At 45.3% G+C, this 14,821-nt stretch overlaps 1 protein-coding gene across 3 annotated transcripts in view; it reads left to right on the forward strand.

Moving 5' to 3' along the window:
- The window catches only part of apba2b (amyloid beta (A4) precursor protein-binding, family A, member 2b), a 204,543-nt gene that overhangs the window by 122,065 nt on the left and 67,657 nt on the right, over nucleotides 1-14,821 (forward strand). The window lies entirely within an intron of this gene.

The following is a 14,821-nucleotide window of genomic DNA, read 5'->3' on the forward strand; positions in this document are numbered from 1 at the left end:
ATTCAGGGGTAGAGGATGGTAATGGGCTATAAACTATGACAAAACTCGCCCTTACGTTTTAGTTCGACTCTCTTTGGTTGAAGGAAAGTTAGCTTTGTTGATTTGACCTCAATTCCCTGCGCGTGCATGAGTAGTGAAGAGCAAACAGCCTCTGAAATGGCATCGACATCTGGCGAGACTAAAGCAAATGGGCAAAGCAAAATACTCCATGGACATTTTACGTATTATCGTTGAATCAGACTCTCACTGTTCGGACTCTGAGTTTGATGCAAGTGATCTGGAAATGGATATCAAAAACGAAAGTGAGGTACCAGCAGCACCCTATCGGGCCCCAGCTGATTGTGGTGCTGAACATGTTCGTGTAGCTGATATGCCTACAGTAGCGTTGGCCTAGGAGGACCACCACTTATGATGACAAGAGGTACAAAGCATATTGCGTCACACTGCGACCGCCACTGTTGCCCACCTGCTGTGCGAAGACAAAGAGTTAGCCGGCCCGCCGTGCATTTCTGTTGGCCATCGAGCCCCCCCCGTACAGCCATTGCTGCCAGGGATGCCGAACAGGCGCCAACAGCAGTCTTGATTTATGTGTGAAACAAATGCATTGAGTTTTTTGGAAAAAATATTCCGCCCTCAAAGTGTTAATTCTATAATATGAGCCTTGTGTTTTACTGTTTTATATCTTTACATGTAATTTCTTGAATGCCCTGGTGCCCACAGATTTGAGCATGGAACACCTTGCAGTTTATGACCGAGATAGACCAGTAACAAGTGGGGAGGCAGAGCGCAAAACAGTTATCAGTGTTTGTTAAATACAAAGAGTGTTCCAGGGCATAGAAAGAAAGAAAGAAAGAAAGAAAGAAAGAAAGAAAGAAAGAAAGAAAGAAAGAAAGAAAGAAAGAAAGAAAGAAAGAAAGAAAGAAAGAAAGAAAGAAAGAAAGAAATGGCACCCTATAGTAGGTAGATGGATGGATCTGTAAAATTGTGTCAAGTGCAGTAATTATATAATAAGTAGGATTAAAGCAAATCCTACTTTTCAATCTCAGGACAGCATCGTCTGCCATCCCATTGGTACCCGTAGACCAGTTCACTCAGCAGAGTGAGATTGCTGCCACGCCGCTCCCTGTCGAAGCCCTCAGTAACCGAGAGCATATAGAGAGCTCAGGCCTAGCGCTTGCATTGGGCTCTAAAGGATGGGGTGGACCTTTGGTTTCTTGAGTAGGCCCAAGCTTTTGCTTAATAATTGGTGCAGAGTTTTGTCCATCAAGGCTGCCAATCGTTGAGTTACAGCTCTTCATTTCCTGACCAAGCGTTTAAATTGTGATCGATCCGTCTTATCAGATGAGGTCCAGAAACTGCATTTCGCAGAGATAACCCTGAGGGGAGAGAACTGACACTTGAGCTGAAGTTAAGAGGGTGTGCCAGCTGTCTCTTAAGCAAAAGACTTGTGTGCCAAAGCAAAGCAAAATGGGCGATGCCAGTCTGTCCTACAAGAGAACTGAAGCGTCTTCTTTAATCAAAGATTGGGAGCATGTTCTGATGGCACGTTGTCGTACCCACCACATGACGAAGAGTCATGGAAATGTGATACAAACTACTCAGTCATGTAGCTGAAGCAGAAACCCTTAGAACATTTCAAATGTAGCTGCATGAGATATTAGGAGAAGTGAGGCAAGTTTGGTGGAATGAATGGTCAAGTCTTGTGTACAGTATCTGTTTCATGTTCAAAAACAATGATACAGCAGAAGGTAGGAACAAATGGTGCCAGCAGATACTGACAGCATTAGAAGAAGGATGAAAAGACACAAAGAGGCCAGGGGTAATTCGGACAGCCTCAGTGCTGACTTATCCCTCCGAGGCCCACTGCCTAGCAGGCCACCAGATCTCCGCTCTTAGCCAAACTTTGTATCATCTGTCGGAGGAGCTTCATGGCGTCTGACCCTGCCTTCGCCCCACTAGACCTGTACAGTCAGTTGGTATTTTTGTGTCTTTGTTTGCCTCTCACCAACAGTGTCTGGAGTTGGGAATTTTCAGATTGCCTTTCTGTTTTCAGACTCGTCTTTAAACTTCTTCGGCTCCACCATTCGGGCCCCTAAATCTTTCCAACTACTGCAGAAGGCTGTTTCCAAGCCTCAGCTTCACTTACCGCTCAGTTAACATAATGAACTCGGTATTCAGAGCGTCTAAAATCTGTACACGCCGGAGGGAAGAAAAACATGACAGAGAAACATCTGGGGGTGGAACCTACAAGTATTCGAAATAAAATTGTAATAAGTGAGCTGCTGGCGTTAATTGAGATGTGAGATGTGAGATATGAGACCGAGAATTCGCACACAGGATGTGAAATGAAATGCTTTTCTGCCTCTTTTTGCAGTTCTTTTCCAATGAAATTCAAATGGTGGGTCAAAGGTGGCTTTCTCAGAAGACAGGAAAGCTAACTTTAGACTGTCAGAGTGGCTCTTCAACACCATAGAAAGAGGCCCCTCAGTCCAAGGATGGAATCATGGGACAGTCGGAAGTTGATATTTTGGGTATTTCATGCCAATGAAGGTGGTGGGAGGAATGGAGGTGAGGTGTTAGGATGGCCCTCCTGTTTGACCACACAAGAGTGGTGTTGCCATAGTCCCGTACACTGCAGAAGCCCCCAGTTTAATCTACTGTTACTATACCTTATAGCAGTGATTCTCAACCACTTGGTCGCAAGTTGCTATTGTTTATAATGGTAGTGGGTCATGAGGTAGGACACTGACAATCATGCTTGATTCACCATGGGGAACTCGCTCTGATGATCGCGCTTGATTCACTGAGGTGGACTACAATGTCAATCAGTCAGCCAAGGGGATGCTCTGATGTTCATCCTCGATACCAAGGAGGAACCTGTGATGGAAGTACTCCGTTCCTCTGTGTAGATCTTGATAGTGATGAGTCCACTATGACTTCTCGGCCCTTCTTATAAGGTGTACTTTAAATTTTCAGACCTCCCATTGTGTATTCAAATCTAACATTTTTACTTCCTACGTGTAATACTTTACATTTACTAACAGTGAATTTTACCTGTCACAGATCTGTCCAAGACAGTATGCTGTCGTAATAAGACTCGGTCACCAGCGTAACGGTTTGGGGAATATAAATCCCGTATACTTGAAGAAAAATACAAAATAAGAAAAGCATCTTTGCAGATATGAGTTCAATGCGGAACTGAGGTGAGACAAGATAGTGGCAGATTTATATAATAGGAACACGAAGAGGTGGGATCTTGACTGAATGGGAACCGGAAGTGATGTCATCATTAGGCGGGGTCTTGGGAGGTAGAAGTGACGTCTTCAGGAAGCGGATTCTGATGAGGGTCTGCAGAGGGAGAAAAGGAGAGAGTGTTACTAGACAGCGCCAACCCTTGGCTTGGCTGAAAAACACTTACCTTTGAGCCCGTACACTGTCCCCCATGCGCACGTGTGTGACGGTGTCCAAGTCCCTGCATAATCATTCAACCGATTGTAGGTTATCTGGCTTCCCTCCTGGCTTGGTATCATCTGCAAACCAAACTTGCTTATTGATTTTAATGTGCTAGTAATTTTAATTTTAAATAGTTTATATTTTTTATCAGGGCAGCATGGTGGTGCAGTGGTAGCACTACTGCTTAGCTGTAAAGAGACTGTGGTTCACGTCCTGGGTTGTCCCTCCATGGAGGTTGCACGTTCTACTCATGTCTGCTTGGGTTTCCTCTGGGTGCTTTAGTTTTCTCCCACTGTCCAAGGACATGAAGGTTAGGTGAATTGGTGATGCTAAATTGGCTGTGTGTGTGTTCACCGTGTGAGGGACGGACGCCCTGTCCAGAGTTTGCTCTTGCCTTGCAACCTATTTTCGCTGAGATATTAACCTACAAAGCTTTAAATGGCCTTGCACCGGACTACATCAGTGACCTTCTCCATCACTCTGCTCCTGTCCGCTCACTTAGGTCCTCTGATTCTGGCAGTCTTGTTGTGCCCCACGCTAACCTGCACTCTGTGGGTGATGGGGCCTTCAGTTGTATAGCACCCAGACTCGGGAGCAACCACCCTAAATTAATGAGATCAGCTGACTCAACTCATTCTTTTTAAAAAAAACAACTTAAAAAAACTCATCTGTTCAGGAAGACTTTTAACTTAACCTGTGTGGTGGACGGGACGCCACTTTGACACTGGGACCGGGGGAGCAGCCATGGGATGCACACTACGTCCCCCAGAACGCGTGGTGGCAGCACTCCTAGGTTACATCGGGGCCACAGGCGTGCGACTTCAGGGCTCAGACCTGTTGGGCTCCGTGGCCACCACCCGGAGGAGCTACATGGCTTAACGAGCCTCTGTGGGATGGAATACAACCACAAATCGGAAGTGCAGCCTAATTAGGCCAATTACCACCTGGAGCACTTCTGAAATGGGTTATAAAAGGAGCCTGCGGCCACTACTCGAGGCGCCAGAGTCAGGAGGAGGAGGAGGACGTGATGACAAAGCTGCCTGGGATGAGTAGAGGAGAAAGAAGAGTGTGGTTTTTTGGAGTTTTCGTTTGGTGTGTTTTTGGGGACTGTGTAGGGCCTATGGGACACGGGGAAGACGTGCCCTATGGCTGAAGACAAAAATAAATCTTTTATTTTCATTTTCGTGTGCCTCTGGTGTCAGTCTGTGTCGGGTCGGCGCCAACCAAGCGCTTCTGCCACACCTGACATTCTGCCTCCTCTTTCAGTCATCCTCTCTGTACAGATGCTCAGTATAATTTGTGTGTGTGTGTGTGTGTGTGTGTGTGTGTGTGTGTGTGTTATATCACACATGTTGTTTGCCAGGCTTTTCTTTTAGTACTGAATTTTACTCTGTTTAATGCTTTTGTTTATCCTGTATCTATCTGTTTTAATGTTCTGTTCAGAAAACATTTGTATCCAATGCTACATATACCTGCTGCTTCTTTCTGAGACTCTGTGAGGCACCTTGAGCATGGGAAAGGTGCTATATAAATAAAATGTATTATAGGCTTCAGCACCCCCTGCAAACCCTAATCTGGATTATCCGGGTTAGAAAATGACGTGACATTTTTGTTTTGCCATTATTTCAAAAACATCATCCTTGCATTGCCATTTTGTGAGCCTCTTTGCAATGCAAGCCATAAGAAAAACAAACAATATGATGGTGCTGTAATGACATCACCGTCCTAGCAATAAAATACTTTTGAGAGGAAGAGCAGAAAAAATCAATAAATCTATAGAAAGTGTGAAAAATGCGACACAGGGATCCCAAAGTGCCGACTACAACACCTTTCATGAGTCCTCCTCTTTTAATAATAATAATAATAATTCATTACATTTATATAGCGCTTTTCTCAGTACTCAAAGCGCTATCCACACAGGGAGGAACCGGGAAGCGAACCCACAATCTTCCACAGTCTCCTTACTGCAAAGCAGCAGCACTACTTGGCTCCTCCCATCACCTGACCGTCACCCAATCAGTGCCGCACCGCAGCAGACACCAATGGGAGTGGCCAGCCAAGCCCTCACATGGAGATAGTGAAGGCGATCAGGAGCTGAGCCACTTCAAATCAAGAGAACCGCTGCCTCGCACTAATTACTTGCAAAACGTAATCATAGCCTTCTCTTTTGTATTTGCTTTTTTTTCTTCCGTTCAATTAACATTTGTGCGCATTATTGACAGAATCAGATGCAGGTTTGTATTGTTTTGGCAAGGCAGGCATTTTGTCAGGTATAATCTTTTCATACAAAATGACAGAGCACAGCCAGTTTAATTGGCAGTTGCTCAACAGCTCTGACTACAACAAAGCAAACAATTCAAATGAAAATGGGCTAACAGAAAAAAAATCAGACGCATTCCCATCAATGTGGAATTTTATAGTCATTTTTGGCTAAATGTGAAATCTGGGAAGCCCATCTGTGAGTGTGTTCAAGTAAATTTTTCAGTGGGATTTTATGGGGAGAAATGATACGTCACTCTTGATTTGTTACTTGGCCTGCAACAAAACAAAACAATTTACAGATAAAGTAAATGGTGAATTGCCATTGCGTGCAGAGCATATCACTCCCACTGCAATTTGACCACAAAAATGTCATTTCTGCTTAACAACGATATTATATTTGATTTCATTACAGTAGGCTGAGGGGAAAAGTCAGCATTAGATCATAACTGGGGTGATATCAGGTAGCTCTGTTCTCTCCAAATTGTCCACCTCAGACTTTTGACTTTGGAGGGCATTCACATGAAAAGTGACAATGCAGTGGCACGGCGTGTCGTAGGTCCCTGACAGAATGGCGTTTAACAGTGCAGCTCGGATGTGTGATGTGTAGCCACGGCGCACTTAACGGGGGAATGGGCTGATTAACTGTTCACGTGCGTGAGAGAGATCGGCACAGCCATCCCTCATTACAACAACAACAACAACATTTATTTCTATAGCACATTTTCATACAAAAAAGTAGCTCAAAGTGCTTTACATAATGAAGAAAAGAAAAATAAAAGACAAAGTAAGAAATTAAAATAAGACAACATTAGTTAACATAGAATTAAGAGTAAGGTCCGATGGCCAGGGGGGACAGAAAAAACAAAAAAAAAACTCCAGACGGCTGGAGAAAAAAATAAAATCTGCAGGGGTTCCAGGCCACAAGACCACCCAGTCCCCTCTGGGCATTCTACCTAAGATAAATGAAATAGTCCTCTTTGTATTTGGGGTTCTCACGGAAGGATTTGATGATGATGGTCATGCAGACTTCTGGCTTTTAATCCATCAATGTTGGAACATCACAGTGCTTTGAGTAGATGGTGGTGACGCAGGTCGCCACCACAAAGAAACCAGAAAAATAAACAGAAGAGAGAGTAGGGGTTAGTACGGATTTTAGAGCCACCATGAATAGTTATTATAATGAATTGGATATACAGAGTATCAGGATTAAATTAAAGTGAAGTTATGAGAAAACCATGTTAAAGTAATGTGCTTTTAGCAGTTTTTTAAAGTGCTCCACCGTATCAGCCTGGCGAATTCCTATTGGCAGGCTATTCCAGACTTTAGGTGCATAACAGCAGAAGGCCGCCTCACCACTTCTTTTAAGTTTTGCTCTTGGAATTCTAAGGAGACACTCGTTTGAAGATCTGAGGTTACGATTTAGAATATAAAATGTCAGACATTCCGATATATAAGATGGAGCGAGATTATTTAAGGCTTTATAAACCATAAGCAGAATTTTAAAGTCAATCCTGAATGACACAGGTAACCAGTGTAGTGACATCAAAACTGGAGAAATGTGCTCGGATTTTCTTTTCCTGGTTAGGATTCTAGCAGCTGCATTAGTGCATTAGCTCATTAGTGGCTCCGTGGATCGTTTTGGGCAGCACCTGCACTTGCAGTGGTATAAAAAGGTCCAAGTAAAGGACAAGAGAGGAGAAAAAAAAGAAGGACTGGAATTTAGAGAAAAACGAGGATCGGCAGATTAATCCAGTGTGTGAGAGAACTGGTCAGGAAAAGCTCTGTGGTGGAGCAAGTGTCATGACAGGAGGAATTCTGATTAAGACCTGTTGAGTGTGAAGGAACAGGGATATAGGGGGGCTCAAAGAAGATCTCTGATGGTGGTGGCAGAGAGAGGGGAGCTCTAATGAACCCAGTGGGAGTGATGGATGTAGCTGGGGGGCGAGAGCCAAAGGTGACCGAGTGCGTTAACATCTTAAGTCTTAGAGTCTTAGAGATGGGGAGATGGAGAGACCAAGGACGAGTCTGGAAGAAGGCCGATTCTGAGTCTGACTTAACCTTTGGTTTTAACAATGGATTGGAATTTGGACTGCTAGCTTTTCCCGCAGCACTATTTTATGGATTGTTTATTGAAAACTATTTATTTTAAGAATTTTGTTTGCACTGCTCGATGGCACTTTTGGTTCCTAATATTTAACAAATGTACACTTTTGTACCATAACTTGTTTTTGCCACCTCACTTGCTCCAAGTCCATCCTCGGTTCTTGAGCTACATGATGCTGTGGAAAACAGATGGTGCCTTTGGGCTGCGGGCACTTAGCATCAAAGACACAGAAGCTCAGATTTCCCGTCTGTCCAATAACAGCTCATGGCAGCCTCAGAAACAATGCTGAGCGGAGAGGGTCCTTACTGCAGGTTTTGGATGTCCGCGTGTTCCCATTTAGCGTTCTTACGAATACCCAAACGTAACTTCTGTCCTAAAACTTCATGGCGCTGTGGCTGTGCAAGTATAAAATGTTGCTGCATTCTGATACAGTAGGAAACGACATTTACCATAAATAAATAAATAAACAATATGAGGAACTGAATGAATAAAGAATACCATTACTAGAAAACCGAATAAATAAATAAATACATGTCTAACATCATACCTTCATTAAATGCAGCGACTGATGCTTTTTGATGAGTTTGTATCCTTTTCTTGCAATTTCAGACGCAAAATATGTAACGTTATGCAAAATGAGCCTCGCACAACCTTCTTATCCATGGAAACCAATCAGAAACATGCACTGGGCAGAAAGACTTCACACTTGGCAACGCTGCCCACAGTGGACTCCCACCCCATGCTAATGTTCCAGGATTACTGAATATGGGAGGAGTCTGACATCCGGCCCACCACCCCATCGTAATTCCCATCCTAAAGGGTAGTTTAGTTGTGTCCGTTGTATTTCATTGAGGACCAGCGTCCCGGCGGCAGGAGAACGTCTCTTCAATTCAATTCCAGCTGGCGCACAAGGAGCTTTTCACGTCAAAGTGTGTTTGCTTGCTTGCATAACTTAATAAAATCGTTGGTGTTATTAACTTTTCTCGCAGTCTCACACGATCGCGTTATTGTTTTACTCCTGGGTATTGGAACCTGCAGATGAATTAGTTTGCCTTTGTGTTGTCAAGACAGTAGCAACAGTGGTAGTTCCATGTGACAAGTGCAAAAGTGTGAGATGCTTCCCTGATGCCAGGGGTGTGTTGTAAGAATTCACAAGTTAAGTGAGATTAAGGGACAGGCACTCAGTAGTGCCAAAACTGCCAACGTGTGCAAGTCTTGATATTCACGGGCTTCCATACTGTAGTCAGCCAAGTGGCCGTCAAAACAGGGGGCAATCAGAGACGAGACTGATGGCAGCTGACATTCTTACTCATATCATATCACTGCGTTCTCAATGCCCACACACTCTTGATCCTGATGGGCAAAGCTGGAGTCACCAGTAAATCTAACTTGCATGTCTTTGGCATTATGGGTCAAATGGGAACACTTCAAGAAGAGCCCATCCAGGCATGGTGAGAACATGCCAGCACCATACAGAAGAAATTCGAGTCTGTGAGGCAGCAGCACTGACCACTGTGCCACTGTGCCATCCTTTGTTTATTTAGATGTGTAACAATACAAATATTGAACTTGCAACAGGAAACTGCCAACCACAAGCTCTACTGTATAACATTTACAAATGGCCAGTGATGGCCAAGCCAAGAGAGAGGGAGTGAGGAACAAAGCAGCGCAGGAATGAGACACTCCAGAAATTAATATAGCGTCACCAAGTGCTCGACACACACATTTAAGTCGGTGCTCCCATGGTATCTCACCATGCTTTGCAGTTACAGCAAATTAACCAATATAGATGCCCCTGAGAGCTTCAGAACTAAAGAAATGTCCAGTAATAACACAGATGTACTTTAACATGGTGGACAGAATTAATACAGCAGCTCTTCTGAGGTTTCACCAGCATTATGACCAAACTTGGACCAAATCCATTTTGTTAAGTTACTGAGATGTTCATAAACGGACAAAGCGCCCCTCAGGAGGAAGTTTTACTATTGCACAAAAATAGCATGCAGTGGGTTCAGAAGGTGTTCAGACCCATCACAACACTTTTATTTGTCGTAGGTTTTATTTTAAATGGATAACTTTGATATTTTTACCCATCCATCTAAACTCAATGACCCTTAATGACAAAGTGAGAATGTCTTTTTTCAGAAAGGTTTACAAATTTATTAAAAAATGAAAAACGTCAGCTTTCTCATTCCTAGAAGTGTTCAGACCCTTTGCTGTGGCACTCCAGATTGTGCTTGAATTATCCATGAGGGACTTCACCTGTGGCCCATTGAATTGAGTGGACATTGTTTAGAAAGGCACACATGTACCTGTGTATAGAGGGTCCTACACTTCACCCAGCATGTCAGGAGGAAAATCAAGACGTGAAGTCCAAGGAACTCTCTGTGGACCTCCACGATCAGATTGTGGTGAGGTGTTGATCAGAACAAGGGGATAAAACCATATGTAAAACTTTCAGTGTTCCCAGGAAGAAATGGAAGAAGGTTGGAACCACCAGAACTCTTCCTAGCGCTGGCCATCTGGTCAAACTGAGTAACCAGGCAGGAAGGGCCTTGCTCAGGGAGGTGACCACGTAAGCAGTGGTTACTCTAACAGTGGTTTTCTGATGAGATGAGAGAACCTGTCAGAAGGATGATCATCTTGGCAGCACTCCATTTATGGTAGAGTAGCTAGATGGTAGCCACTCTTGAGTGAAAGGCGTATGACTGCCCGCTCGGACTTTGACTTGAGAACTTGAGGAAACAGTTTCTGTGGTCTAGTGAGACAAACATTGAACTCTTTGGGCACTGTGTCTGGTGAAGACCAAGCACTGCCCATCACCTGCCTTACACCATCCCTACAGTGAGGCAGGGTGGTGGTGATGGCAGCCTCATTCTATCTGGTTGCTTCTCAGCGGCCGGGACAAGGAGACAGGTCACAGCTGAGGGAAGATGGGAGTGCTGCCAAGTACAGGGAGGTCCTTGAAGTAAACCTGCTCCAGAGTGCCCACAATCACAGACTGGGGTGATGGTTCACTTTTCAACATGACAGTGACCAGAAGCATACAGCCAAGACAACACTGAAGTGGCTTTGTGACAAGTCTCCGAGTGTCCTTGAGTGGCCCAACCAAAGCCCAGACTTAAACCCCATAGAACATTTGTGGAGAGACCCAAAGATGGCAGTTTGGAGATGCTAATGGAGCTTGAGAGGATCTGCCGGGACGAAAGGTATAAACTGCCCACACGCAGGTGTGCAAGGCTCATAGAGACTTACCAAGAAGACTCAACGCTGGAATTGCTGCCAAAGGGGCTTCTAAAAAGTACTGAATTCAGGGTCTAATATTATGTTTTTACTTTTGAAGAAATTTGCAGAACTTTCTGGAAAAATGTTGTCTCTTTGTCATTATGGATTATTGATTGTGGATTGATGGACAAACATTGCTAATTTATCAAGTCAGTCAGTCATCGTCCAACCCACTATATCCTAACACAGGGTCACGGGGGTCTGCTGGAGCCAATCTCACCCAGCACAGGGTGCAAGGCAAGAACAAACCCTGGGCAGGGTGCACACACACCCACACCAAGCACAATTTAGGATCGTCAGTGCACCTAACCTGCATGTCTGTGAACTGTGGAAAGAAACCAGAGCACCCAGAGGAAACCCATGCAGACACGGGGAGAACATGCAAACTCCACACAGGGAGGACCCGGGAAGCGAACCCAGGTCTCCTAACTGTGAAGTAGCAGCGCTACTGTGCCACAGTGCCGCCCACTAATTTATCCATTTAAAATTAAATGTAAAAGACAAAAAAGGGTGTTCAGAAAGTGAAAGGGCATGAATACGTTCTGAGTCCTCTGTTTATGGCGACCATCGACCGAGATAATTATAGTCAATATAGCGCCTTGTAATAAGACGTTAAATGCCAGACATTATAAAGGTTTGGGTCAGCCACCCGTATATTACACCCTGGCTGCAAATGTTTGAGAATTAAAACAGAGTTATTCACAAAACTGAGTCCAAAACAACTGATGGCGACTTTAAAGGCCCGTAGAGGAAGTGACATCATCAAGGGGCCCCGGAACCGAAAGTGATGTCATCGGGACCGGCAGTGACATCATCCAAGGCACCAGGCAAAAACAGAAGTGGCATCATCGAAGGCACCGGAACCTGGCGGGATTTCCCGGGAGTGGTCTGCAAGGAACTGAGAGAGGCAGTCAGCACACCTTGCCACCCCCTGGTCTGTTGTGGTATTACCATTACTCAGGCCCTTTAGATGCCTCCTACTCGCATGTGTGTGGCAGTCTTCACAAGATTCTCTCTGAGTTCTCTGCAAACAGAGAGTGGAAGTGGTATAGTACCCCAGTTTACACTGGCACAAAAGCAGATCCATATAGCACCTTGTTCAGATGCGAGTGCAGAAAACTTTACTAACATTGAGCACTTCGCACTCCTCAATGTCATTTACAGAACTGCATACGAAATGAATGTGGTGCCCTGTGGGCATTAGAGGGTACTGTTCTCATATCACTAAGCCCACCGTAAAGCCATGGAGTCCACATTTAATCACATGGCCGTTTCTAGTACCCTAATAAAGCACCCAGGAAGGACTGAACAACAGCCAACACCGACCCTGCTGCTTCTCTTGCTGACCCCGTTTTTGAGGTGGGGTGGCCGGTGTCTGCTTTCCCATCACTGTACCACACTCTCGTACCTGCCGTTCCCCATTCCTACATTTGGCCTGTCCTTGTGGTCATCTTCGTCTTCCTCCTGCCAGTAAGTCATCTGCTGACTGCACATACGTCACGATTTTGGCAGGGGTAACATCTGGTTGTGTCAGGGTGAGCCAGCTGTCTAATGCGGCCTCAGGCGTCCCTTCACTTCTGAGCTGTCATTGGCCTTAAACTGCCATTTTCTACACAGGAGAGTGCAGACCCTCATGCCCCTTTCCTGGAGCATATGCCCTCTAGTGGCCAGATGACGTTGTCAGCTCTGATGTTTGTCACCTGTCAGAACAGTTAGGCTCAGGCACGCCTGAAATGTTGACGAGCCTGCCCCTTGTGTTGAGTATCAGAATATCTTTATTGTCATTGTCACAAATACAACGAAATTTGGTGCAGTCCCTGCGATGTCAAAATATAAATAAAATATAATTAAAAAAGGATAAGAAGAAATAAGGCAGAACACAAACATTCAACATAAGACCTTAATTGCACATGAACACTATTGCACAAGATGTCATCTATTGCACTGCTGCATTGGTGGTGATTAGGTGGCATTCAGTGCCCTAATAGTAACAGGGTAGAAACTGTTATTCAGTCTGTTAGTCTTTGTTTTGATGCTCCTCTGTCTTTTGCCTGATGTCATGAGCGGGGTGTGAAGAGTCTTTTAAGATGTTTTCTGCCTTCCTGAGGTAGCGAGAGCTGTGCAGTTCATCCAGAGAGGATAAAAAACAGCCGATGATCTGCTGGGCCGTCTTTACGATCCGCTGAAGTGTTCTCCTCCGCGCTGTTGTGCAGCTGGAAAACCCCACGTAGAGGCAGTAGCACAGGATACTCTCGATAGAGCGGCGATAGAAGGACACCAGCAGTTTTTGGGGGATGTTATTTTTCCTGAGGACTCTCAGGAAATAAAGTCACTACTGAGCCTTCTTCGCCAGCTCAGCTGTGTTCACACCCCAGGACAGGTCTTCCATGATGTGGACTCCCAGGAAGCGGAAGTCTGACACCCTCTCCACACAGAGTGGTTTGATGTCCGTTTTCTTTTTCCTGAAGTCCACAATGAGCTCCTTGGTCTTACTTGTGTTCAGGAGCAGGTTGTTGTCAGTGCACCATGCAGTCAGCTGCTCCACTTCATCCCTGTAGGCAGAGATTCATCCTCCCCAGAGATGAGCAAATTTGACAATGGTGCTGCTGTGGTGGGCGGGGGCGCAGTCATGTGCGTACAGCGTGATGAGCAGAGGGCTTAGCACACAGCCCTGAGGAGAGCCGGTGCGGATGCTGATGGCCGAGGAGATGTGAGGGCCCACCCTAACCCTTTGTGTGCGGTCTGTCAGGAAGTAGACAGGTGGAATACGGGAGTCCCAGGGCTAGCAGCTTGCCCACCAATCTGTGAGGGAGGATGGTGTTAAAAGCAGAGCTAAAATCAATAAAGAAGAGACGTGTGTAGCTCCCATGGTGCTCCAGATGGGACAGGGTAGCATGGAGAGCAGCAGTAACAACGTCTTCAGTAGACCTTTAAGCAAATTGGTGTGCATCAAAGGTGGGAGGGATGAAGGATATGATATGACTCTCAAAACACTTCATCAACCCCGGGGTGAGCGCTACTGGCCGATAGTCATTCAGGCAGGTTATGGGTGATTTTTTTGGTAAAGGGAGTAAGATGGAGGATTTCAGACAGTATGAGTAATGACTGCCCTTTCTTCATCTGCTAGCTCTTCTTCTTGTTGGTGTCCCTGCTTGACACGTGTCAGACCACCAGTTGGAGATAGGGATACGGACTGATATGCTGTGCAGTGTGGAGTACAGTACAAGAGTGGCGGTGTAACACACTTGGGGGCCTCATCTGGAATGCCACCTGAACTTTTTAGTCAACACATTAGACTGAATCCAAGACAGCAGGGCGTGATGTGATCTCGGAGGGAAGAGAGAACGGGATGTGCGGACATTAAGAGGCGACATGAGAGCAGCGTTTAACATTATCATGGTGATAAGTAATGGGGATGTCAGGTGCCTCTTTAGGGTCCACTCCTCGGCAAGGACACAGGGGTTCAAGCAGTTGTGTTCTGGTGACCTTCAAGTGCCCACCTAACTTTGGACAAATGAGGTGGCCTGCTGTCACCCACACAATTGTCACTTGCTGTGGTAATGAACCGCCCAGCGTTGGGACAGCAGGGATGGATGACGCTGGGGTCTTCTAGCCGTGTTCTCACCATTTCCTCACATTTGATTCTGCCTCTGCTATGCTTTGATTAATGATCTTGACAAAGTTTTCCCTTTTCTTCTGGCATGTGGAGTTTAGGTG

Source organism: Erpetoichthys calabaricus, chromosome 17 (genome assembly GCF_900747795.2).
Source record: "Erpetoichthys calabaricus chromosome 17, fErpCal1.3, whole genome shotgun sequence".
Classification (NCBI taxonomy): domain Eukaryota; kingdom Metazoa; phylum Chordata; class Cladistia; order Polypteriformes; family Polypteridae; genus Erpetoichthys; species Erpetoichthys calabaricus.